This window comes from Ambystoma mexicanum, chromosome 7p, assembly GCF_040938575.1.
Source record: "Ambystoma mexicanum isolate Mex_15411 chromosome 7p, UKY_AmexF1_1, whole genome shotgun sequence".
Taxonomy (NCBI): Eukaryota; Metazoa; Chordata; class Amphibia; order Caudata; family Ambystomatidae; genus Ambystoma; species Ambystoma mexicanum.
Window position 1 is genome coordinate 873424500 of NC_090939.1, and position 26637 is coordinate 873451136.

Here is a 26637-nt window from a genome sequence, read left to right on the forward strand (position 1 = left end):
CCCCCCCCCCTCCTCCTCCCAGGCTACGGTGTCTGCGCTGCCTACGCCCCCCCCCCCCCACGCCGGTCTCATACATTCTTGTATTGCCCCCGCCTCAGCGCCAGGTGGATGCATGTTTCCCAACCCAAGAAAGAGACTCCCAACATCTCCCCTCTCCAATGACTAGAGCTAGCAGCGGAAGGGGCATGTGGTAATCGGGTACAAAGTGCATCCGTTTCTGCAGCTATTCCTGGTCTCTAGTGCTGAGGTTTACTATTATTATTTTTTTTCATGCGTGGGAAAAGTACCAGATCTTCATGACAAAAAAAACGAGACGGCCACCGACATAAAAGGACTATCCCGCCGGCATCGCATCCCACAGTATCTGCTTAAACTCTGTGCGGTTTTGACTGTTGATGAAAGCCTGCAACAGAGTTGTTGCTCTTTTTGACACTGCATGCCTACAATTTAGTAGTTTCTCAGCCGGTCATATGGCGAAAGCTGGTATGGCTGGTACCTGGAACTTTGGTGGTTCGAACCCATCCTCCTCAGATTGCAACATTCAAAACAATATATATTAAATCTATCTGGGATGGGGTTTTTAAATCAAAAATCGCAGGACATTCATTCGAGGCCAGTCCTAACAAAACTGGGATGTCTGGTCACCCTCTCCATGAGACTGTTTCGGGCATAAGGAAGATGGGTGGCGACGCCAGGCATTAATTGTTATCACCAAATCACCTGGTTGCAGTTTGTCAACCCACAATGGTTGGTAGGTGGAGCAGGATGTCTTAATTGTTTATGAAGCGCAGCCCAGTTTAACAAAACATTGTTTCTAGTGTGCTGCACAGCTGGTTCACTAGATAGTTATGCAGTACTCGGGTGTTTTCAATACATCTGTAAAACATAGGTTCTCCTTTTTAATTGTCTCCCAAATTAGATCTGCGTTGCTAACGAATTTACTGTAATAAAGGAGCCCTGGCTTGAATCCTATGTGTCACCCTTTCGCAGAAGTCAAGCCCGGGCCAGGCTCCCACAGCAGAAATCAGAAATGCACAATAAAAAAATACTCGTGAAGTAAGGCTTCCCAAACTAGGACTGTGGTGCCCCTTAACCTATCTACACATGCTCCCACCCTCATACCACTTGGAAAATAAACTAAGGCCCCACCCCTTCTAAGAAAGGGTTGTAAGGTCCCTGCTAAGTGCACATGGTCACCATTTAGCTAGCTTAATGCACAATGAACACCTTAAGTAAAAAATAAAAAGGGTACGGCTCTGATAGGCGCTGCACACCTGGGCTCTCCTTTGCGTCACTCCCCGAGGGTGAGGCACTCTCTCCAGAGCATTGGTCGAAGTGTACGAAAAAGTGCTGGCCTGCCCCGCTCTCCACAAACCCCATCGCTACACCCCCTCCCGCACACAATCCAAACCCCCAAACAAATACACCTGCTATTTAAGGGAATGTGCAGTGCACTGAAGTGCAAGCTTATTCGTACACTTTTATTTTAAAACGAAACCATTCCAGAACGGTTTCTTTTTAAAATAAAAGTATAGGAAAAGTGTAGCTTAAAAATAGTATAGGAGCACCGCTTCCGCCCACTTCGACCTCTGCTCCAGAGGCGTTCCAAATCTTGGACTCGGGAGTGGTCCTCTGGAAGGGTGTGAGGTACTGTCCCTGGGCGAGCTCCTGGGCTCTGGGAAGTGGTCCTCTGCAGTGGCATGTCCAGGGGGTGGCACGTGCTACCCATGGAATCTGATTGGCCACAACATTATCCTAAACTATGATCATTGTGTGTGTGTGCGCGCGCGCTGGTCACTCCTGCTTAAGCCAGTGCCCCACTTGGGCCACCCATGTCAAGAGTCTACACACGCCAGTGGAGGGTGAGAGGCCATGTCCCCAGTGTGAACTCCTGGCTTCTGGGGAGGGCCGTCTAGAGGGGTTGTGAGGTCATGTCACAACACTTGCATGGCTGCTAAGACATGACCGCTGTAGGCTGATTCATTGAGGGTAGACACCGTGCCCCCTGATATGGTAGTGGCTTGTTTGTCGAAGGCATGCAAAACGGTTACTCAAACACTATGGGCTGCTTTTATTTTGACAGCTGGGGCACTTGGGACTGACACCCATGTGGCTTTGAGAGTTTACAGTTTGGCTAGAATGTGACTGTTGTGTGCTTGTTGTCCATCTGTTGTTTTTGCACTCCGTTATTTAATCGCCAAGAGACGTTATAGTTTCCGCCATATGCATTATCGACAGGGCACCTATTAAAAAAAAAAAAAAAAAAAAACATTTATTATCACTGAGAAAATTGGCTTTATCGCATTGGTTTGTGCTTGGCAATGGAAAAAACCTGTGTTCGGCACCGCTTTATGACTTCTGATCCCGGTAACCAATAACCTGATATGATTATGTTGAAGTTGAACCACTGGCACAGTCACTACCGGGAGGACTCTGGACCGTGAGTCCAGCAAGCTGCTCCTTCCATGGTGCCCCAGACTGACAAGATACACGAGAAAGCAAGCGTGACGCTTTTTGGTTGCTAGACGAATGTTATATCTCGCTCCATTTTCCCCTGGTTCTTTTAACAAATGGGCAAAACGAGCACATTGGAAGGATGTTTAAGAATGCTGTCCAACTTAAAATGTAATATGTGTTCTCTACAGGCGGCTCAATTGAATATTTTGTCGATTTATCTCGTTTTTTTAATGTGCTTTTTGGTTTTATAAGGGTTGGGTATGATGGCTGCCTTCTTACAAGCTGTTTATTTTAATATTACATTTTTATTTTTGTGTTCCGCGACACCCGTGCAGCTCACCAAAGCCCTTACACACTATTGGGAGACTCTGGCTGCAATCTTTGTCGCCTGCCTCAGTTTCTCTGTAGGCCTTTCTATTATGAACACGAGAAAGTTGGGCTATTGAGAGATTTAGTGTTGCCCCGATTCCCTCATGTCTATTGTGCCAGTCAATACTGTTTGCAATAAACAAATTAATGGTTTCAGACATTCCCTGGGGACTAAATATCTCTTTGTCGAACGCTGCAGGATGCATTTCCAGTGACCTGAATCAAGGCGGGGGAGACTAACTGTTGATCTTGCTATGCAAACACGGCAGCAGTGTGTCTGTTTATTTTAATTGAAAATACATTCTCTGCTCCCTGATATTAAATATTGACGCATGTGCTGCGGAACTGTTAATCCGATAAAATGCTTCGGTGGACAGTCAAAGGACCCCCCTTGCCCACGCATTTTGGGGCATTCTGTAGAAGAGGCCCACCCAAAGGAAACGGCAGGGCGAGTATGAAATGAAAGGGAAGGCTATTGTGAATGGGGCTTGCTTAGGGGGTCGGGGTCGGGGTCGTTCCCAGGCTGCCCGCTGTTTAGACAAAGGTGCAATCCAGCCCACAAGCCGCCTCTGCAGCTATTGTGTTTGGTGGAACAGGTGCGCTGGGGAGAACTAGTTTCTCTTTTCATATTATCTGCGATATTTTGTTAGACTGAAAAAACCTTTTCATCTTTGGAAACCTTTGAAACCTTCGGCCCTATTTGATCTCCTTGTTTACTCTACGAGCATGAGACTGGCTCCGGTTTGCCAGGGGGCGCTCGACATGCGCCACCCCAACCCTGGCAATAACTGACGCAATGCTCATTGTGTATTATATAGCGCATCGTATCTCCACTTCAGAGCACAGTCAACTCCCTAATCTCTAAGCGGTGGAGTTTTTTTCTTCTAGATGGGGGAGGTAGGGGGTGGCGGGAGGGGGTTCTGCTTCCCCTCACATTGTTTGTGTGTTGCTCCCTGCACCCTCGCCGTTGTAGCTAGAAACGCTTAGTTTGCTCTGCGAGCCAGGCTATTTTGTGGTTTATACCTGGCCGTCCAAGGATACGGCCCCACGGTTTTAGTTGTAGGCCTGTTTTACTAGGGAGCTTTGACCCTTTGAGTTAATGGCAGCCCCAGCATTGCCTTGATGGTTGAATGTATGTTTCCTTTTTTGTTTCTTTTGTATCTATTGCTTTTTGCTAATGGTTCTAGCAGCCGCTCCTACTAGTGGTACCTAGTCCATTCTCAGAAGCATAATTAACCGATTAGATAAAATCCTGTAGCATTCAAGTGCCATGACACAAAAATTGGTTTGGTTGACCATGGTGTATATGCATCAATTGAACCCTGGTTATTTAGGTCTTTTGGTTTCAGAGTCTCTGCACTGTTTATGGTGAAGAGCAGTGTTGGGCCATGGAAACTGAATGTTGTCAGTACACATTTCACACGCGCACCACAGATTTGGCCCTGTTGATGGACAGCGAATCACCTAAGTGCAATGGAGGAGCATGCTCGTCCTTTTTGCATAGGCTTGCATAATAGCCTGGCACTTAAGGGGTTAATTCATGCATGATGTACTGCAGGCCTTTGTGCATGGGCATATATTGCAGTAGCAGTGTAGTGATGTCATGAGCTGGTGGAATGTGAGGGTCGGAGTGTTCCGTTGGACTGAGAGAGATAGCTGAGAGCTGAGAAGTATGGGTCTGGGGGTGCACCCCCACCCCCAGCAGCGCCGATGGAGAAGGCAATCCACCTACCATCCCATCCTCGTCGCCAGTGTAACAAAGTGGATATCCGGGACACCAAAGGTACGTTTATGGTGATTTATTGTCCTGGTCCTGTACTCTTTCAGTAAACACGACGATGGTAGGGGGCACAGATGACAGAACATCATAAGGGAAACACCGGGCTCACCCCCACACCATATCTCTCTCAGTCCAACCGTCGCCCAATGGAACACTACGACCCTCCCATTCCACCAGCTCATGGCATCACTACACTGCTACTACAAGCCACATTACAACACCTCTCCCTCCCTAAGGGAACATAACAGAACGAAAAAGGTAAAGCAACCAGCACCAAACCCCAATCATCCAAACACTAACATGGTACCAGAAATCCTGCACACAGCAGCCGCCTATGCCCAGAACCCCTGGCAACCCAAAACATATAAGGAACCACACGCATAGGGAACCATTCACAGGCCAAACGGACCACATAGAAAACGCCAATGGCACACTAACTCCCATGACAACAACCTTCCACACCAAGTCCCCATGTCCCTTGACTCTCACCCTCAACGCCTGTCCCGAGCTGCCCCTCAGAACCTAGAGCTGCCACCCCTAGACATACTATTCTTAGAGAACACTAACATGCCGTGGTAGGTCACTATGCTTGTGGTGTATCTCAGGGCAGCGTTTTTCTGTTGTTCCATAGCTCCTGGTTCAGTTCCGGGGTAGGTCGCTATGTGTGTTGTTGTTCTCAGGGCAGTGTTGTGCTGTTGTGTTTCATAACGTTTGGTTAAGTTCCAGTTTGGTCGTTATGCCTGAGTATGTATTTCATTTCTTGTTGTTCCGTAGCACTTAGTCTAGGGGCCGAGGTAGGTCTCTATGGTTGAGGGTTTATCGGCTTTGCCAGTGTTTCCATAGTACCTGGTTGGACTGGGGTAGGTTACTATGTTGGATCTGAGGTTGTGCAGTTTCCCTCCTGATTCCTAGTTTGGTAAATCAGGTTGTCTTACTGATGTGTCTAGAGGTGGTGTAGCGTAAGAGAGAGAAAATGGCCAATGGTTTAGTGGTAGTGGAGCAGGATTGTGAATGCGGTTTCTTTGTGGTACTGCAGTCAAGAGTTGAGCTTTGTGGGTGCCTCGGTTGCTGTTGGGCATTTGTTGTTGCTCTGTTTAGGGGGCAGTTGGTTTGTGCTCAGAGGGGCAGCTCTGAGACTCCGGGGGACAGACCGGAGCAGAATGTGTTTGGTGCATAGGAGGGTAAGTTGGTTAGGTAGTTGTGTTAGTGTTCTCTAACAATATGTCTAGAGGTGGCAGCTCTAGGTTCTGAGGGGCAGCTCGGGACAGGCGTAAGTGCACTCTTTATTGTTTTAGACCTCGAGGGTCGAGGGACATGGGGAGTTTGTGTCAAAGGTCGTGGCAGGTTGTTGTCATGGGAGTTAGTGTGCCGTTGGCGTTTGCTATGTGGTCCGTTTGGCCTGTGAATGGTTCCCTATGCGTGTGGTTCCTTATATGTTTTGGGTTGCCAGGGGTTCTGGGCATATGCGGCCGCTGTGTGCGGGATTTCTGGTACTGTGTTAGTGTTTGGATGATCGGGGTTTGGTGCTGGTTGCTTTACCTTTTTTCGTTCTGTTATGGTTCCCTAGGGAGGGAGAGGTGTTGTAATGTGGCTTGCAGTAGCAGTGTAGTGATGTCATGAGCTGGTGGAATGTGAGGGTCGGAGTGTTCCATTGGGTGACTGTTGGACTGAGAGAGATAGCTGAGAGCTGAGAAGTATGGGTGTGGGGGTGAGCCCAGTTTTTCCCTTATGATGTCGTGTCATCTGTGTCCCATACCATCCCCGTGTTTACTGATGGAGTACAGGACCAGGACAATAAATCACCATAAACTTACCTTTGGTGTCCCGGATATCCACTTTGTTACAGCATATCCTGCATATTGTCCCACCCATAGAGAAGATAGGGTTGCATGTCAAGTCTCAACTAGTGGATTCTTTCAAAAGCAGCAGTGCATAGGTCAGGACCAGATGTTCAGAAATAAAAATGGTGTGCGTGAGGATCTTGACTTTGGTATAATATATCCTGCATGTACCTCTTTACTCTTCTCAAAGTTCACACAGATCGTGGTCTGTTATCTAGTCTGGCACAGGTACAATGTTACAAAACCTCCATGCAAGCAGGGTGAAGACTAGCGGGGTGGTGACATAAAGGGGAGTTTGCATCCTTGTCCTGGCACGCTGTGCCTAGAACTGCTGGGTCCTAAATGGATGCACCCATTAGACCTGATTGTGCTGGTAGGATCTGGTCTTCTTGGTGTAATCGTGTTGAGGGTGGATGGAGGGGCCATAGCCCTAGTTTGATGTCCAATAGCCCTCCTTCTCTAAAATGTGCATTTACTTCCAGGAAGGATCTTCTGGCAGTGCTTGCTTATTGCCCTCCTCTCAAACCATGGCATGTTCATCTTCAGAACTCCTGTTTTAATGGCTGCAATTCAGTTTAGAGTTACCCATCTGTAGGGATTGAAATGCTGTTTTTACAATCAATGGCTTAGTAGGAATTCTCTGCATTTTACAAAAGGACAAATATGATACCCACTCGGGAGGGACTGTAATCCTGTTTTTAGTCCTCTAAAACATGCTTGACTAGGCATATGAATATTCATAGCAGTCTGGTCTCACCCACAAGAAAAGGACAGCACCAAATTGCACAGGCGATTCACAGCTGAACAAGAGTACCAGCAACACCGACAGACACGTATTTCTGCCTTAATGGGCATCATCAATGAGCTGATCCTGGCACAGAGACCAAGGTACCCATATCTATTACCCATCCTAATCTAGGGTGCAAAGCCAAGTCCAATGTTCCCAACCTGCAGCCTTACTAGATTGCTGTGATCCCTAACTATTGACTATGCTGGCTAGTGCTGTTGGGGAGTTGTAGTCCAAAACATCTGGAAAGTGAAAGAATGTGCACTCCTGCCCCAATTGTTCCCACATTTGCCCAGCAATGTGAGCGACCCATCACTGAAATGCCCCCAGCCTTGCATGGCCCTTTGGGCATGCGTGGTGGGGAACAAACTGTTTCCCTTGAGGCCAGCTCAGGATCGGTCCTTAAGCTACTTGCTGCAGGCGGTGGAGTGCTTGATGTTTTCACTGGGCTGGCTTGGCTTGTCCAGAATGGGTGGTGGGTTGGCTCCTTGTCATCCATTATGGACGAGCAGTCACTGGTTTTTACTTTCAAGTGTATGTTGAAGTGTGCCCTTCTGGGTCAAATTTGCTGCAAGCTACTTAGTTTCAGAGTAACGCCTAGAAGAACCTGGTTAGTCTGACACCAACTGCTGGTACACGCTACTTTTGACTTCCAGGCCAACTGGTCTCCTGCAAACCAACCTGTGTGGCCACTAACATTGTGTGTTTTGGGATTTTCTATAAAGGAGCAGCAGGACATTGACATTGACATTTAAAGTATAATGTCCTATATAATGGGAACACATTGTTTGCTTTTCATTTAGAAGTTATTTTAGAAGCGTGTTGTGCAAAATCACCTCGTTCCAGATGTGCTGCTTGAATACCCATAGCTCCTTTATCTCCGCCACATTAAAGCTTTATTTCCACCTTTTTGAAGTGAGTGCTGCCAATTTCCTATCTTTCCAGTGGTCTCAAAATATCAAATTAGAACAAATATCTATTCTTAATGAAGCTTGTTTCATTGAACCGGGAAAAATAGTAGAAAATACACGTTATACTTTTCGCCCACTAGCCCCCCCCCCCCCCTTCCTCAGAATTTCACCCTAGAATCAAGACTCTGTTGTAGTTGTTGTGTGGCTTTCCACTTAAGTCTCTGACAATTTGAGGCTGTGTTTCTGCCTGAGGCCAGAGAGGAATGAATTGCCTTTTGCAGCGTAACACGGCTGTGGTGAGTTAATCTTTGTTTTCTATGAATGTTGATTAGTTTTGCTGTGTGCTGATTAACTTTGTTGACCTTTGAGCATGTGGTGCATTGGAGGTTGTGTGGATTATTTTTTTGCACTGGAAGTAAAACTCCGCAGGGACAATATTGCTGTAGATTAACCTGGGTTTTCTCTCACCATTTTTATAATATTTCAGCACATTAGCATTACTAGCTAGCCTTTTGTTGATTCTATATTCCCTGTTGATGCCCCACCAAGTGGGCGGCCTGCTAGACACTCTGCTGAGTTTCCCACCCCTTTGTCCATTCTGGTATGGAATCACTTAATTCATCTTAACCTTGCTCTCGAAGATATCACTCCGTAAGGTTGCAGGCAACGTCGACATTCTTACCAACTAGCTCTCAGTACCACATTTGGTGGGGCTTCCTCATCAGACACTTTTGGGATGAGCAAGGGGTGGGGAGGTCTGTGTGGGAGAGGCTGGGTGTGTTTCTTTTTGTCTGTGCGAGTGACACATTGATTCTAACCTGCAGGAGTACAATGATGAGAAGAGTCTAAAGCGCATACTCTGCTCTCTCAGCTACAAAATAAGAGCCAACACAATTGTAAAGGTAAAAGAGGCACAGTTAAGAAATATACCTTGTAGTAACGTGGGCCGAGGGAAGGCTATACTCGAGGGTGTGAATGTGGATCAGTAGCAACCCAAACTAGCGAAGTAGAACAGTATAATAGTAATCATTTAAGGAATATCCAATCAAGGTTCTATAAAACATGTATACTTTAAACCATGTATAATAATAACTAAATTGCAAACACAACAAAACCCACCCCTGTAGGAAGAACACAGAATAATCAAGATGCAGCAGGGGGGGACAAAGGGCAATAAAAACCACATTGTTCTCTGGATATGACCAAGACCGTCACTAGGGCCGAAAATAGACCGGGGGGAGGGGGCAGATATTGGGCAGTAAGACTTTTTTGCAGTGTCTTGTCTGTTTGGCAAACCAGGCTTGTTGGTGGTTCAAAATGCAGCAGTCGGAGAGGTACAACAGTAAGCAGATGTCAAAGTGGGGTCGAACTTAAGAAGGCTGCAGATTATGGAGGTTATCTGTTTCGGTTTGGTAGTTGAGGTTTGAGGGTGGACAAGCTGATGATGGGATATGCAGGCAAGTCGGTTTGATGGATGGGCCCGAGGAACGCAGTGAGTTAGCACCAGGATAGGTTCTAACACAACTTGTTTGTCAATGAAGAAGCTGTAGTTTCGATCAGCTCTGTCGAGCCGAGGCAACAAAGCATTATCGGATCGCGCAGTGCGGTGGCGAATGGGCTCAAACGTGAGGAACACCAGTTTGAAGTTCAGCGCGTGCCAGAGGCAGCTGTTGAGGGTCCTGGTTGTTCAACCGAAGTCAAATATGCTTGGATCACGGCTGACGGTGTAATAGCAGGAATCCTGGCTGTCTTTGCTCTCAGCAGCCGTGTGCCCCACTCAAGTGTCTGGGACAAGATGAGCCAATTACTCAGGGTCCCAAACACAGGAGAGGCTGGTGCACACCTTCCCTGGGTCCTTCAACACAGGTAGATCCTGGGCAGTAGTGTAGCTAGCAGAGATGCAGGTTTTGTTCCAGCAGCAGTTCACCCCCAATGGTCTCTGTGGATGGTTTGGGGACAGAGCTTTCCTCTGCCTTGGAACACCTGCCTTCACCTCACAACGTGAGGACTTTGGATTGGCCTGCTCTACCAACATTGTCCACAATAATTTTGAAGGTTTGAAGTCCAGAGATTCAAATTAGTGGCCTGAGAACCTTTCATTGAAAGCCAAAAGCTCCAGCTGATTCGACTAAAGCTAGCTACGTCAGGGGTCCAATCCCTGTTTTTGGAACATGTAGACTTCGCCTTCTGACAACCCACCCAAAAGTGCTTTTTGCTACAGAAAGTGGAGGGGACAGGAAGGAAAGATGGGAGGCAGAGAGCAATGTGATGGTGAAACCTTCCTCCAGCTGTAAAGACCGCAGTCTGTCTATCAACCCCCACTTGTATCCCTTCTCAGTGGAATACAAGGACATTTGATAAGTGGCACCCTGGTCTGAGGCTACTCCTTTGAAGACAGGTGTGCCCTTTGATTCCTGTTCCCAGGACAGCTTCCTGTGGAGTTGCTGTCTTTCTAGGGAGTGCAGGTGCCCTGTTGGAGATATTATGCAGCAACAATCAATACAGGGATTTCCTTCCCTCCCCAATCAAAATCACCACCCCAATAATCCTTTTAAGTTCAATCAAGCCCTGTCTTTGATCAATAGATAAACCAAGAGCCAGGCTGGCGTACAGAAAGAATATATTTTTATTAATAAAGTAAGAAAATGAATTAATATTGCTGCACAATCGCACAATCTCACTGCATGGCCCAAATGCTTTTCTAGACTGAAACGCGTCTTTTCATGCAATTTGAAAACACTAGTTGGTTTCGGATAATGCAGATCAGACTCTGTAACCCAGCAACATGTACAGTCGGATACCTTGCAGGAAGTTTACTTCATAATATATAGCACTTTGAAACATGACCGCATCACACACTTGGCAATAAGCTTTGAATGAAGCTAAATTTAAAAAACATGCAATGCTTTCCTATTGGCAAAAGCAGTTACACACATGCAGTACTCTGTATTTCTAATCTCCCTGCACACTTGGAAATGCTAGCACTGATGGAGCACAACAGGCTTTAAAAAAGAAAACACTTCTATATACAGAACCCTTCTTCCTTCACCAGAATGCAATGAAGAATCTCTCTACTACCAGGAGTCGCTTTCCCACTCTCAATAGAGTGTATGCTTTTCAATCAGAGACTTCACTTTATTTAATTTGCAGAGACATGTTTCTCCCCCAGCAGAAGAACCAAGATATTCAGTTTATATCAGCACTCCTCTGCTTTAAGACCCGGCCTCAGGAAATGGTGAACAGTTGGGAATTTCGTATTTATGCACCCCTCCCTTTAGGGAATTTTAGGGTTGGCAAAAAAGAAATGGGACTATATTTTTATTCACACTGGCGGCAATATTGTTTTTGAATTCCATCAAAATCACCCTGTGTGTTGGCTATAGGGGAATTAATAAAATCATTATATAGTAAGAAAATGCTAGGGGTCTACTTTGTGGTTTGGTTGGACAAGTTTACTTGTATAAACTATCTCTGGGTTTTTGCGCTCAGGAAAGAACCTCAAGCTTTGGGATACTCGGGTGAAACATCAGGACTTAGTTAGAGCCCTCTAGGTTCAATCAAGAATGGCCTCCAGCATAAGATTCTCTTTGTATAAATTCCAGCAATTTTGTCAGCAGTTCGACTCCGATTATGTGAGGCAGCTCTCAATTTCCTTTGTTTTATGAATCTTTCACAACTCCCACAACCATTTCTAGATGCCAGCTCATTGGCTCTTGATATGGATTGGACATCTGCTGTCCTCCCTTGTTCTCTGATTAGTCCCTTTAGTTACTAGGCATCATCCCTTTGAATGTATGACTCAATTTTCATAGTCTGAATTTTCCACTTAAAAAAATGACCATGTGGTATTTTTGAATTCTTCTCATGATGCCAGAATTAAGTTAGTCCCGTGTCGGCACGATATTGAGGTTCGAATGAATGTTTTTGTAAATAACTTGGTTATCGACATGTCATTCTTCATTAAGCTTCATCTCCCCAAATTTCTGCTTCGTGAAATTTTCTGAGGAGCTAGAAACACATTTTAGATTGTAACCTTGTTCCCAGGGTTGAATTCCTATGAGGGTTGAATCAACAGAACATGAACAAAGTACAATCCTCTGTGTAACCCTATGGCAAAATAATGATATACATATTGTTCCTTCTATTTCACCTTACATTTTTGGGGGTATTTTCTGCCCAAGACGAGGGAAACTGCATTTGGCTGATAGAGGCCTAAAACGTACAGAACCTGGAACACCTTACTGTGAGCCGACAGACAGGCAGTATTAATTTCCAACTGCTACATCAAAATGCTGTTCCAGAGAAATAAAATGGGCCTAATAATTCAGAAATCCATTCTTGTCATTTGAAAGCACACTGTCAAATACATCAACAGGTTGTAAGAAACGGAAAGATTAAACATTAAGTGTGCCTATCATGCAGGTGAAATTCAAAGCCATCGAAGTGCCTTTTCATTATGTGTGACTGAGGCCTAAGGGGTAACTTTGCACAAATAAAGTTACCATGTAAGCAAGTGCATTTTGGAGTCTAACGTATGGAGTCAAAATGTCACTTTCCAGATTAATGTGAACATATCATGATAGAAACACTTATATTCATGGCAAGATGCAATTATCTTAAAAATGAACACAAGGCCTCATCTGTAATGCAATGGTGACATTCAAGCACCAGTTTTGGTTTCCTGAGAAACGGCTTCTGTTTCTTTTCAGAACACCCAGGCAGTGACCAAGAAGGAATTTTATGGGGGTCTGCTTTCGAAGATGATCAATAAGAGGACCCCTTAATCATTGGGAGAAGAAAGGGCAATGGGTTAATTGCAGGCCAATGTCAACACAGGTAGTATATGCCCAGATCTTATGTTCAGAAGGGAAATTAAACTTCAATGAGGCTCAGAAGCATGTAATTATTTTGCCATAGATTTATTAGGAATCACTGTTTGCCCATTTACTTTGGAACAGTGATACTTACAGACATGGAAAACTTATCACAAGGTAGATCTGGCGATAAAATTCGACAATGGGAACTCAGAGCTACAACCTGAAATTTGATTATCGTTCCTAAGAAACTGTTACAGAGCAGAAATTCAGGGAGGTAGAAGTTTAGTGAATCATTTAACTTTATGCAAAATGTGGTGATCTGACTTTTTTGAGTAAATTGCAGAAAAATTACTAAATAACCAAACATCTCAGTGGATTTTAGACATACAGAAACACAGATTTGAATCACTTCAGTGCAGTATATGATGCTTGGCAAGTGTGAAGGACAGTTTTAGCAGTAACGTGTACCAGAACTAGTCTTTGCTCTTTCTTTTTATGAGCAGAGTTGTGGTATAAGACATTGCCACTATATTTACTAACCTCACAGTGGTACAGAGCTTTTCTTCGAGTAACACATTGGAGTGTCCATAAAAGTCGCTAAAAGGTCGCCTCTATTGTTGTGTATGCTTTGTGTGCAATATGTAATTATGATGAAATATTAGTTTTTAACAGATTTCTGGTTGGTAGCAGTGGATTATTTAACCATTTTTTTTTATTGAACATGGCTGAATACATGGAAAAGGGAGAGGAAGCCTGAATCCTTGTTTGTGCCACAGAGAAAGTGGCACACATCTAGTTATTTATTTCCACGTATTAGTCATGTTGATTGATAAATACATATTCTTGATGTATAATGTCCTGGTTCTTGGCTTATCTGTGGCAAAGGATCTACGTGGCTCTATGATTCATAGATAAGGGGTAGTTTGAACATCATAGTATATCGGTGTGGCTCTTTTAATTGGGAAGGGAATGAAATCCCTATGTTGTCCCTAGATATATCACAACACGTTTTCTTCCAACTGAGCATGTGAACTGGGCCATCTGCATCTTTGTTGATTCTACCTGCAATTAATCCATTAACATTTTCTACCAGGGCTAATTAATCATCTGTTGCTTAGAGCAGAGAGGCAAACGTCACCTCTGTGTTCATGGGTTATTTTCTGTAACTCATCACTTATCAGTTAGGCCTTGGCCCACACCACAAATCACATTTTGTAATCCATGTACCAGGGCTGCCTTTTAATTACTGCAATGTGTAGCACCTCAACCCTTTACATTTCTTCCTGGTCACTGGTGTGTCTTCAAGTGAACGCCCACGAGAGGGGGAAGGGCACTGTCTCTGTATTCAGCACATGGTGAACAGAAACTGGTGAATTTAAAATGCATGACATTTAAGATCTATTACATGTTGTCTGTTTACATGCCTTGTAACATTCAATGTGCCTTTTTTTCTTTCCTTCTTCATTTTTGCAGCCTATTTAGAATTTATTTTATTTATTTAATTTCACTTTCAGTGTAGTTTCAGATCTACCAATGTTCCACTAATAATGCACATTTTAATGGTTCAGGTCAGGGAGTTTCACTGGTTAACAGTTCCTATGCTTTCAGGCTGCAGAATTGCCACATTTCGCCATGGCATCTTCCTTTTGGGAAAATGCACATTGGGCCTCAGTCACTTGTATGGCAAAGTAGACCCTGGTATTGGTCTTAGACAATTAATGCAAGGCCTCTTTTGCACTCTTGCTTTTTAATGTAAACCACATTTTGGTGTGTGGCAGTTGAGAATGAAAGCTGCCTTTATTATACTTTTTTGTTTGACAATCGCACCGCGCCATACATTTTTCATCACATTTTGGGCCAGGGGAGTTCATCTGTCTTGCGTCTAGATTCACCCCTCAGCCCTCACAAACGAACAATAAGAGTCGACCGCCATGGCTACAGTCTTGCTGACTGCAGCATGACCGCTTATCTGGGGAAATGCAGATAAACATTCCACAGCTGAACAGGGGTCACAGGGCTGACCCATGTGATATCAAATTGTTTAGTGATACTGGCCACCATACCTTAACCTCAAGTATAACTTGTATTTTCAGTTTAGGGTGCCACAGGATAGCCTCGTCAGAGTTTGTTGTTTTTGTAACCCGGGGTGCAGATCTTAAATGCAGCCCCTGCACTGGTTGTTACTGCAGCCGTCACAAGGGCAGCTGTAATCCATGAATGTGCTCTGTGCCACCGGAGAGCAGGCACTGCAGACCAGTCTACTGATGCAGCTAGGCACAGGTGCACGTTATGCTTTTGGCATGGAGCTTATGTTGTTAGCTTATTCTCTACCACCCACTAGGCTAGCAAGCAGGTGTGCATAGTTGGCTGGTCCTTCAGGTTGCCCATTCGGCAGGAAGTCTGATTTTAAGGACTGTCCTCAGACGGTTTTATCAGAATGGCATCTGAGCAGCACACAACCAAGTTTGTTGCTCTACACAACTTTCCCCTTTGTATTGTGTCTATAATCAACTTTGATCAGTTATGATTACTTTGTGCTTTTTTTCCAGAAGAGATCTTGTCATATGGTTTAAATTGTTTTACTAATCAACATCTCCTGTGTTTCGCGCCCTCTTGGTGTTTTTTCAAGGCAAAATATATCTTCTATTTCAGGTTGGAGTTTTTGAATTGGACATCCAACTATGAATGGATGTCTCCGAGATGAGTTTTGTGCTTCTTTTACTGAGATGATCAGTTTCTGTTTGTCGTTCTAGACTATTTTTACATGCCCTGATAAAATCTCAAGTTTGTGGGGGGTGGGCTCTCCTTTTAATAGTTCAAAGATGCCGTGATAGTGACAGGATGATGCGAAGCACCCATTGGCTGTTTCACTGATCTAATGTATATGTCAACAATCGTAAACCATACATGGACACGTGCAGTCTATTGGAAAAGCACACCAAAGAAAACCTAACTATCGCATTTGATGGCTCCCGTAAACAAAACCTAAAGGGGAAGTTGCAAGTATCTTCTGCTGGGCTATTTTTTAATTGAAACTCTGAATCTTACTAATGTGAACGGGTACCGCTTATCCCACCAGAAATCCCACTCGGAAGCATCTTAAAGGTTTTTATGAAGAAAGAGAGAATACAGCCATGCAGTTTAATAGTTGGCAGTATGTCGCCATTAAATTAAGCAAAAACAAAAATCCAAACTTGTATCGGCAGCCTTTCTTGTACCTTGGACTCCTGGGGTGGAAACCACCAGTGGATTGTTTGCAGAGGACAGATCTGGCCATATGTGGGGTGACCTTTACATCAAGACAAGGGCGGTGTTTTTTCAGAGTAACAAACTTTGCTTTCCCATTACTGGATCTGAATATATGAACTACAAAATTCATAAATCTAAGGAAAAGCACCTGTAGATTTAAAATTTAATTGGAAGATCCAAAACGTCAGGAAGACTTAAAAGCCATGCTGCTGCAAGATCTGCTTAGACTGCCATATTTTTCTAATTCCCAAACTGTTTCCTAGATAGGCATCTTTCTTTGGCTTAAAAGAAAAAAATCCTATGTAGCCAACCTTTTACGTTGGCTAGCTAGGCTTTCATCTTGATTTCCCTTCCCACTTTAAAAAATAATTTCTCGCTTTATCCATCGGTTTGTTAGCCCAGAAATGCCACATTTTGGACACAAATGCAGCCTTTTAACAGTATTTGAAGAGCACCAGGTTTAGTTTCTGGCCCAGCCATTAGAATTTAGTATATACACATTTTCACCCAAAATTCTCACACAACATTTTTAGTTTCTTTTTGATTTTTTTTTTTTTTTTTTTATCTGCAGAATCTGAGATCATATGATGCCTCTTAGGCGTACGTGCGCTTAATAAATTCAATTAACATAACTTTTCTCACTTTACAATTCCTATACTCCACTAGCATCGGGTACGATCTGCATCTACAAAGGGGACCAAAGCATGGTATTCTGTTTTACAAAAAAAATCCATGCAATATAATGGTTTTCCTTTGCACAGGGTTCAGTTCTTGCAATGCTGGAACTCATACAGTAGGGCACATGCAGTGTCTGAAGTTTGAGCAGGAGCTAAAACCAACTCCTTGGTGCCGGGCATCACCCAGTAGGCAGGAGTAACCGCTGGGGAACCAGGAGCTAGTACATAGCGCACTGCACATTTAATTTTTATTGGTAAGGCACACTTAAACATTTTGCTCACTATGTATTATTTGTTTAAATGAATACTAGATGTGTCCTAATACCTCTTTATTAACATACTCCAAGTTTAGATGTCGTATCTGTGTTTGTATGGCAACGGTTGACCTGCAGAGCCAAAAGTAGCTCCTGGTAGCTATTGGTTTCAAGCGAAGCAGGCTACACTAGGCTAGAAGCAGGAGCTAAATATCTCCCAACAATTTTGAACCCTGACCTGCATATACCGTGGGGATTTCCAATAAGAATCCTTCGCTTCCCCCCCCCTCCACCCCCACAACTTAAATGTACTTATTGCGCTTGGTTACTATCGTGTGAATGGGCATCACATTCCTTTAACTGACTGGTAAGGAAGCACTCATGGATGTTGCCAGACTTTAGTTTGGGTCGAATTCCTAAGCAGATCAGGCATAAGCTTGATTCTTCTGATCAGCAAAGCTTTTCCAGTTAAACAGAGGTTGTAATTCTCCTTTGCACTAGATGTATACCCAAATATCCTATTCTGGGAGGTTATACACAATTTTATTCTGTAGATCTTTTATCATGGCCTTTGTCCTGTCACAAAGTGCATCTGGGGTGCACCTTCTGGCAGCGGCTTAAAAAGGGCATTGTTTTTCATTGTACCCCAACAAGGAATGGTACAATTAACATTTTGTGCAGCACATACTAGGTCAGTGACCATTCATAGGGAAATGGGGAAATTCTTGTGGTACATCTCGGTCATGTGTTGAAAATTGACTCTTTTAAAAGGAAAGGCAAAAAAAAATCTTAAATTGCTTTTATGAAACGTTTTCATTATAGTTGAGAACTTTCAATGTATCTCTATCCTAACCTGCACTCACTGATCTTGATGTACTGATCTACCAAAAGCACTTTCAATGCATTTCTTTCTAGACTTGCACCCCCTACTACGAGAACACCACTGAGACGACCACCACATGGCCTTCAAATTGCACCTATAGTTCGGTGTGGTATTCCATTGCTAACATATCCACATTAGAGACCTCCTCAAGCTGTAATAAGTACATTTTGTTCCAGGTGCACCATCCACTAATGAAATGGCACCATAGCCTTCTCAGTGCACCTCTATCCTAATTTGTGTCTGACTGGGCAAAAAATACTAACACAACTTTAGGTGCTTTTCCTTGATTTCGAATGTTAAACACTGTTAAGCAGATGCTGCTAATTGCACTACTCTAATTGAGGTTCTATTATCTGGGTTCCAGAATCTTTTCCTAAACCGCTGTCCTCTGTGGCTCCCCAGTGTCCACACGTCCTACGTCCTATATAGCACCACTGCTGTTGTTGCATCTGAGAGGTGGATGGGATGTGAGCACTGTGACTACGAGGGAAGCAACATCTGTGTAATGCTTTGAATGTGTGACCCTTTTGGTTACTCAAACCTTTTGTGCAAATGATTTCTTAATACAACATAACATACACAGCAATGAGAGCACTTAGGGAAACTCCTGCTTTCACATGGAATAGGGAAATATCATAGAAATAATAGAATTTTATATTTCTTTTTAGTTTTCTATCATCAGTGCATCACAATTTTCAGAGTCAAAGTTCCCTTTATGCAAATTAGCAAACTGCTTTAAACTTGGGGAGGTTGCTGTGTCTACATCCAACTATTAATGCAGTCTCTTGTGTGTTTAATGCCTTTATTTGTATTCTGTGCAGGATCATAAGGTACAACCATTCAGTCAATAATGGGCCCGCTTTCTGTAACCATGATGCATCTTTGTGCTTCATTATGCCCCTTGCTGCTCTCAGAGGGTTTCTCATGTTTGTGATTTTAATTTTTTTCTCCCTATGATTGGGGATTTTTTTTGTGTTCATTGCTTGGGGCATGTTATAGGGGCACTATAAGGGTGCTCGTGGTAACTGTACAAGTGCTTATTGTATCTAAGAGTTTTCCCTTCTTCTGAAACCTTGACCCAGTGCTTTCGTCCTATTATAACCTGGGTAGATAACCTAGGTCTGGGCTCGTTTCTCACTCTCCACAGTTGGTATATTTCTCCCTTATTTGCCTGGCGTGTGTGAATGCTCTCCTCATGACACTGTCGTGAAGCTTACCATTTGTGATCAAGACATTACCCCTTCTTCTGGATACCATTGTCCCATAGTCTTCAGAAATAGGAAGTGCCAAGGGATGGTGAAAATAAAACTCGTTCACTTTAAACTACACCATCTGTGTTGGATATAGATTAAATACAGTACCGTCAATAAGTGCCCTTTGATGCTCCACTCCCAAAACAGTGAACTCCACAATCTGTTCATTCTTAATTGCACCAGGTAATGGGAAGTAAAAGTAGAGATGCTGAAGCGGCCGCTCTGCAAATATTGATCAGTTCTCAAAGAGCCCTGGAGGAATTATTTGAAATGGGTTGACTGACCTTTTTTAATAATTTGGGGCATGTGGGAGATTTAGAGCCAAAATTTTGTAAGCTTCCCTTATAACCAATTGAATCAATTTGCTAAGGGTACCAACTGCAGGCTTGGCTCCCTGTGTTCCTTTCACAAAAGTAGCAGAACATGGTCATGCTTTGACCAGCACTGACTGCGATCGAAATTAAGATTAGATGAGCAATAGCTAAAAGCAGCTCCTGGGTATACAGCACTAACCAGTGAGCAGGAGCTAGTGCATAGCGTTCTGCAAATCTAACTTAAATGTAAGATGTAAAGCTTAGTTTTTGCCTAACTAATTGTGTCGCCTTCTGCTTTAAATGTCATAAAGGTGTGTCCTAATACTTATTTACAGATTGTCCCAAATACACAGTTAAATTTGCATTAAATTTTGTTTTGCGTCGGTTGGCCTGAGGTGCCAAAGTTGCACCGGGTAGCTGTTGGTTCCAAGCTAGCCAGGCTCTTCTAGGCTACAAGCAGGAGCTAAATAACTCCCAGATCCCCTCAATTTCGAACTCTTGCCTGTCCTCTCCAGCTACGCCCACAAAGAATTCTTTACATCCATAAGGTCTACCTCCGACCTACCACCCACCCCTCTACTTCCAAAAACCACAAGGATGAACAAAACGTTGGTTAAACTCCCAGACCTGATAAGATCCTCAGGTAGGGTTTCCTACATGCCAGTGCACCCAAATATCTTAATGACCTAATTGCTATCAAAAGCAATGCTTCGTAGGAAAACTAGATGTTGTCAATCTCATTTATTGGTTAAAATGAGCCCCCTGGAGAACCCACAGAACCACAAGTACATTCATGGAGGGAGGGGTAAGCATGCATTTCTAACTTATCTAGCATCTTGTTAGGATAGCTCAAGGGAAAGGTGCTCGTCTTGCAAGCAAGACGCAGAGCAACACAGGTTTGATCCCCGGGTCTGCACTTGGACACCTCCAGGGTATTAATCGCGTTATAAAGAAACAATTATAATTATAAACCAGAGCTCAATGTGAAATTGTCCCAGGGCGGTCTAACCTCTACTATAACAACCCATTGTGCCTTTTAGTGTCAAGGTCTCAAGCTCATTTTTTGTGCCTTCCGTAGGAAGTCCAGTGTACTTGGTGCTTCACAAGATGGTGTGGGGGATGTTTTCCTTTCCCCATGTAGTGTTGTTGGTAGGACAGTAGTGTATGTACAGCACCAAGGTAGAGGGGTTCTATGTAATAGTGTCCCCGCAAAAATATTGCCATGCAAAAAATGGCCGAAAAATGTGTTTTTACAGAGACATTACACTGAACATGCAGGGGATAGTCCGGCAACCCCTGCTCCCCCTGGTCCCCCTACCCCTATATATATGGTCACCTATATAATGTCACAAACGTTTCCCGTTGACATTATACATGGTCATTGGTATACATGTTATATATAGGGATATTATTACCTGATACCGGTAGAGGGGTGTCGAAACTGCTGTGCCACACCCCTAAGGAGCATATACCTTTCTGTTCAACCTCCAATCTCCGTTTCAATCAGCATAGAGGTAGATGAGACAACACCAGAATGTCTGAAGGAGTTTCATGGCGTCATCTGAGGCCAGTTTCATGAGGAGGTGAAATCGGGTGTTCCTTGTCTAGCTGGGTGGCACAGACGCGACCAATGCCAGTTCTGGAGTCATTCTCATTGGAACTCTGGGGATTAGAGCAGAGGACCTGTATATTAGACCTGGAGGCCACGGAATGGCCAGGGCCTTCATATCCCAGGCCTTCTAAACAACGAAGAGGGACTTGGAACTTGGAATATGATGCAAACATTCTGGGTGTCCCAAATTGCCTGAAAATCAACTTGCTCTTGTTCCCTTCCAGTTAGATGATATCCTGGCTACTAGAATACTCAATTTGCCCAGAATCATTTATTCCCAAAGTGTTGCACTCCACCCTTTCTTTCGTGCAGGCATCTCTGTGATTACGAGCGGGGACGACGGTTCACAGATAATGCAGTAGTTTGGCTTGACTCCTCCAACGTTAGTTGGTTGCACAATTCCATTGTGACCGGAATTAGTTGGCCATCCAGCGCAGGCTCCCAATGTATGTATTTATTGGGTATTTATAATGCACCTATACACCATGTGTTTGTCACGACCCTCATCCCAGATCCCCACTGGCAAGTCTATTTGCCAGGTGGAATCAGAACTCGGATCTCAAATAAGACCTGGCACCCACTTCCCAGGCCCTCTTGGGGCCAGTCCTGGCGCCTTTGGCACCAGGCTCATACATCGTGAGAGACATGTGTTCAGGAACTACTTTTTAGGCTATCCGCCAACATGGAGGCATCCACATAGCTTGGTTCTAAGAACCAAGCTATGCGGTATAGTGTTTTGGGTGTGGTGGCCTAGGGACTACTTTACCTGGACTACTTTGTTGGGGCTATTTAAACCACACCCAGACAAGACCACACGCTTTGCGTTACTTTGCAGTCTGCAACGTGACGCTCACCATGTTCAGCTAGCTTCCGAGCCTGGGGAAAACCAGAACCTGCAGAAAGACAAAAGAACATCGTTGGCAGCAGCATCTTACCTGCATTCTTCTTCATTCGCTCTCAGCTCCTGAACAGCTCCGTTGGATCAGTGCGCCTCCCGTACCGAAGGACCTGAAATAAGACAAAAAACAACATGAAAGGAGGTATTAGAGACATAGCAAGGTACAAACTATTTGAAACACTTACCTAGCTGGTCGCCTTCCGGTCGACATCGCTTCAAGAGTCCACACTGTTTGAGAACACTCCGCGACCTACAGAAAAGAAGGAAATAACAGGTCAGCGAATAAAGACATTGCAGCGCAAAGCGCTTACTTGCCACATCGTAGCGCTCGTTGGGCATCATCATTACCGGCGAGATCCAATTTAGCCAGTTCGCCGCACGGACGCTGCGCACACCTAAGGGAGAAGAAACAGACATTACCACACAGAAAAGGCATGCAAGAATAACAACTCAAAACAGCAATAAGACCTACCTGAAAGACATTTAGCAGGTTGCTGCCAGTGAAGTAACTACATTGCACTCGCCCACGAAAGTAGACGCGCCCCTGCCAAGAAAGCAGGACGGAGAGCTCGCCCACTCCTATAGCAAGGTGAGGAGAGGGCCCAGAGCGTGGAAGGGGGGGGGGGGGAAATACTACTTGGATCAACCCACCCTAAACGCAGCCCTCCTGTAATTCCAGGCAGAACCTGCACTACGGACCACACTTGGGAACCATAGAGAAGGATACCAGCGACCAACTGGCTGGGTGGCGTCCCCGTGGATTCCAGATGAGCGTAACCGTGTTTGACTAGGGTTTTTAAGTAAATTGCCCATGGGACCAATAAGATTGTAGCTGACAATATGACCTTGCAACACAAGCCATTTGCATGTTATTGCTTGTTCCTTGTGAAGTAAACCCGTGGAGTTTCTCTTGCAACTGGAGTGCTCTGCTTTGGTTGATTCCGAACACTGCTCCTATGACTTGAGTCTCATTTCTGGAAAACCATGTGATACATTTTCTTTTTCCTTTCCACCACATTTTTCGGGAGTGAAGCAAACTAAGCACTTTTCCCAGTCCGTCGCCTAATGATCCGTTGTTTTCGCATGTAGAAGACTATCTTCTAGATTGGGATTTAGCATTCTTCCCCCACTTATGACATCTGCGCAACAATGGATTGTCTTCAACCCAAATGGCAAGATCTTGTATTGCTAATGTACTCCCAACAGTGCCCAACCAAAGAGATTTCCAGTGAGTCTGAATCTGAATGTGGTGCTAGGTTTGTTCTGCAAGTCTTATGCTGTGACCGCATTTTCCTTTGCATGAGCAGCAGGATTGTATAGGAGCTTGAGATCTAGAATGCACTTGTTGGTTCCTGTTTCATTTCTCACCAGGAATACAATTAAGTAGAAACCCTTTTCTTGGTCTTCTGTAGGAAGTGGTTGGTTTCTTTTTTATGTATTTTTTATTTTTATTTTTATGTTTGTAGTTCAGATTTCCTTCTCCATCAATTATTTATTTTTACATTTGTATAGTGCACAAAACAGTCCATGGGCATCGCAGCGCTGTTATTTGCAGGGAGCTTAGTTACAGGGAAGTACAATATACATATTTTACATAATTTACATTGGTAACACATTAATGCAGTCAGCTAGTTGCAGATACATTTGCAGGTTTATAGGGTGAGGTGGCGCGAGGTCCTATAGGGATGTGGTGTAGATCAGGCGAACAGAGTGGTTTTCGTGGCTTTGCGGAAGGCAAGGAGTGAGGCTTCGGCACGAAGCGTCATAGGAAGGGCGTTCCAGTGTAGGGAGGCAAGGTAGGGGAAGCTAGTGCCTCGGCCCTGGCTATTTTTACCCTGGGCATACTGAGCATATTTGCGTAGGGTGTTCTGGTTGGCATTGCAGATGTGGAGTCTTTGTAATAGGCAAGCTGGTGCAGAGAGGTGGATGCATTTATGGGTGAGAGTCAAAGCTTTGAATATAACCCTCTCCTTTATAGGGAGCCAGCGGGCTCATTTTTCTGGCGGTGAGATGTGTTCTCTTTTAGAGATACCTTGGGCTGCACGCAGAGCATAGTTCTGGGTTGCTTACAGTTTTTCTAGATTTTTAGTGGAGGTCCCTAGGAAGAGCACGTTACAGTAATCCAACCTAGAACCGGTGATAGCTCTGGCAATGATGGTGCAGTTCTCTTTAGAGAGAAAGGGCCTGGCAGCATTAATGAGTTTTGCATGGTAGGCTGCAGAGGAGGCAATTACATTGACTTGTCTCGTCATGGATAGATTGGAATCCAGATAGACTCCAAGGGTTTTCACTGTCAGATACTGGGATTTTGATGGAGTCAATGGTGAAGTGACTGAACTGGGTGTCAAGATTCTCCTGTTCTGTGGTCGTGTTAGGAAATGTTTCTCTCTTAGCAACTTTCCTTTCATATTCTATGGGACCCCAAACCTTTTGCTTTTGTCTTTGCACGTTGTCCTGGCTCTTTGCAGTGAATTGCAGCCTTCAGCTTCACTCCACTGGCATTTTGCTCACTTCTTATGGGGAACTGACTAGTCCCTCAGGCTGTCGGTACTGGAGAACGGATTCCCTTTTTTCTTTCTACATGTTATCCATTTTGAGTAACTTTTTCATGTTGAACACAGCACCTTACAGTGCAATGGGGATACTTTTGTATCACCCTAGACTACGCTCAGAGGATTTCTGTTTCCTTTTAAATGTGCCTAAAGACAAGCTGTTGGCAGCAATTACGTTTTCACAATTATTTCTGTAGTTGTAAAAATAGTGTTCCCACGTTTACTGCTTTTGGCTACTAACTGTGGCTAGTGTCCTATCATGGCTGTGCCGCAAGGGTTTTCCCTTATACAGTGGCCATTTTGTCTTTAAGCTTGCGTCCTTCTCAGATCTGGAAAACCCTTTTATGGTAATGCAGTTGCCAGCCAGGAAGTGGCCTGGGACTGGCTGGTTCTAATCCACAAACTAGTTTCTGTATGCATGAGTGCCGCCAACAGTGGTCCCTGATTGGACCACTGCTGGTGTGTGTGTGTGTGTCTCTGATCTTTCATTGGTTTAGCTGAGTTTCTGTGCTCCACTGAGTGTTGGCCAAGAGTGTCCTGTGGCCATTCCCCAGAGATCTGAAGGAGTCAATTATCCTGCATAGCCGTGAAGAGCCAACGACCAATCCTGAGAAGCCCTGGTGATGACTTTTTTCCAGAATGGTTTTGTTTAGGAAGAAGTTGAAACTTTCACCTCTGTGCACTGCACTGAACGTTTCCTTAGACCGCAGGTGCATTTGTTTAGGGGTTTGTATTGCGCGTGGGAGGGGGCGTGGTGACGGGGTTTGTGGGGAGCTGGGGCAGGCCAGCAGGGAACATAGTTCCACTACTGCTTTTCGTACTCTTCGACCACTGTCCTCTACCCTCTTTCCCAGTCAAATACAGGCATCATTTCAGACATTCTTGAGAGGTTTCTTACATTCTGCCCTATTGCGTTTTAGCGATGAGAACAAAACGCGCAATGTGTCCAAATAGGGTGCTTCGGCTATTGCCATATCATGACTCCGGTTAATAATATATAATGCATGTTTTCAACTAAAAATGTAAATCCTCACTCACTATGGTCCTTTCTCCATTTACTGAAAAGCAAAGTGTATTTATGCTATTTTGTTTGTTTATTTTATCCTCTATTTTAATTTTTAAAAGACAACAATTTAATAACCATATACATTAGTATAGTAAATCAGTACAATGTAAATCGGAACAATGAAGTAGTAATCAGCATGGAACTAAAACAAATTAAATTGGCAAGAACATTAAGAAGAATATCCACAAGATTTTAGAATGTCCAACAAAAGATTGATAAAATATTGTCAATAATACACACACCAACACAAGACACAACAAAACACTAACCCCCACCCCCCAACCCACCCCTTCTTAAAGAAATTAAATAAAAGCAAAACTAACTCTGGTCAAATATTGAGCATAAAATTCATTAAAAACACTCCATTGCTCATTATAAGCTTCGTCTCTATGCAATTTACCAAATTTTAATCTTCTCAAAACGGGAAAGGAGCTGCACATGTACTATCCACTCTTCAACGCATGTTTTTTTTTTTCCTTGTTTTCCAGACACGCAAGATTTGTCTAGTGGCCCCCAGAAGAACTTTAGTGACCCAACACAGCATCACAAACTCCAAATGCCGAACACAACTTGGTTATTTCAAAAGTACAGCCACAGGAGTTCTTGGAAAAGTAATATTCCACACCATGTTGACCCCATCTAGGACTTTGTTCCAAAATCCATTCATGTTTGTACAATTCCACAACATGTTTAACATAGTGCCCTTTTCCTTCAAAGAACCCCAACACTTCTCACTATCACTTAGTCTGAATTTATTAATTCTACCGAGTCCAAAAAAGACACCGTAAAATCCTCTGTTGGATATAGCATTTATTCAAGTCCACTTTAATCGGAACTCTCCATGTATTTTCCCATTCTTTCAAAGATAAATCCACTCCTAACTCATTAGACCATGCAAGTCTCAAGTTACCCCAAGA

At 44.0% G+C, this 26637-nt stretch overlaps 1 protein-coding gene across 13 annotated transcripts in view; it reads left to right on the forward strand.

The window, feature by feature from the left end:
* Positions 1-26637, forward strand: part of MAP7D2 (MAP7 domain containing 2) — a 492516-nt gene that overhangs the window by 876 nt on the left and 465003 nt on the right. The gene's annotated exons all lie outside the window — the stretch shown is intronic.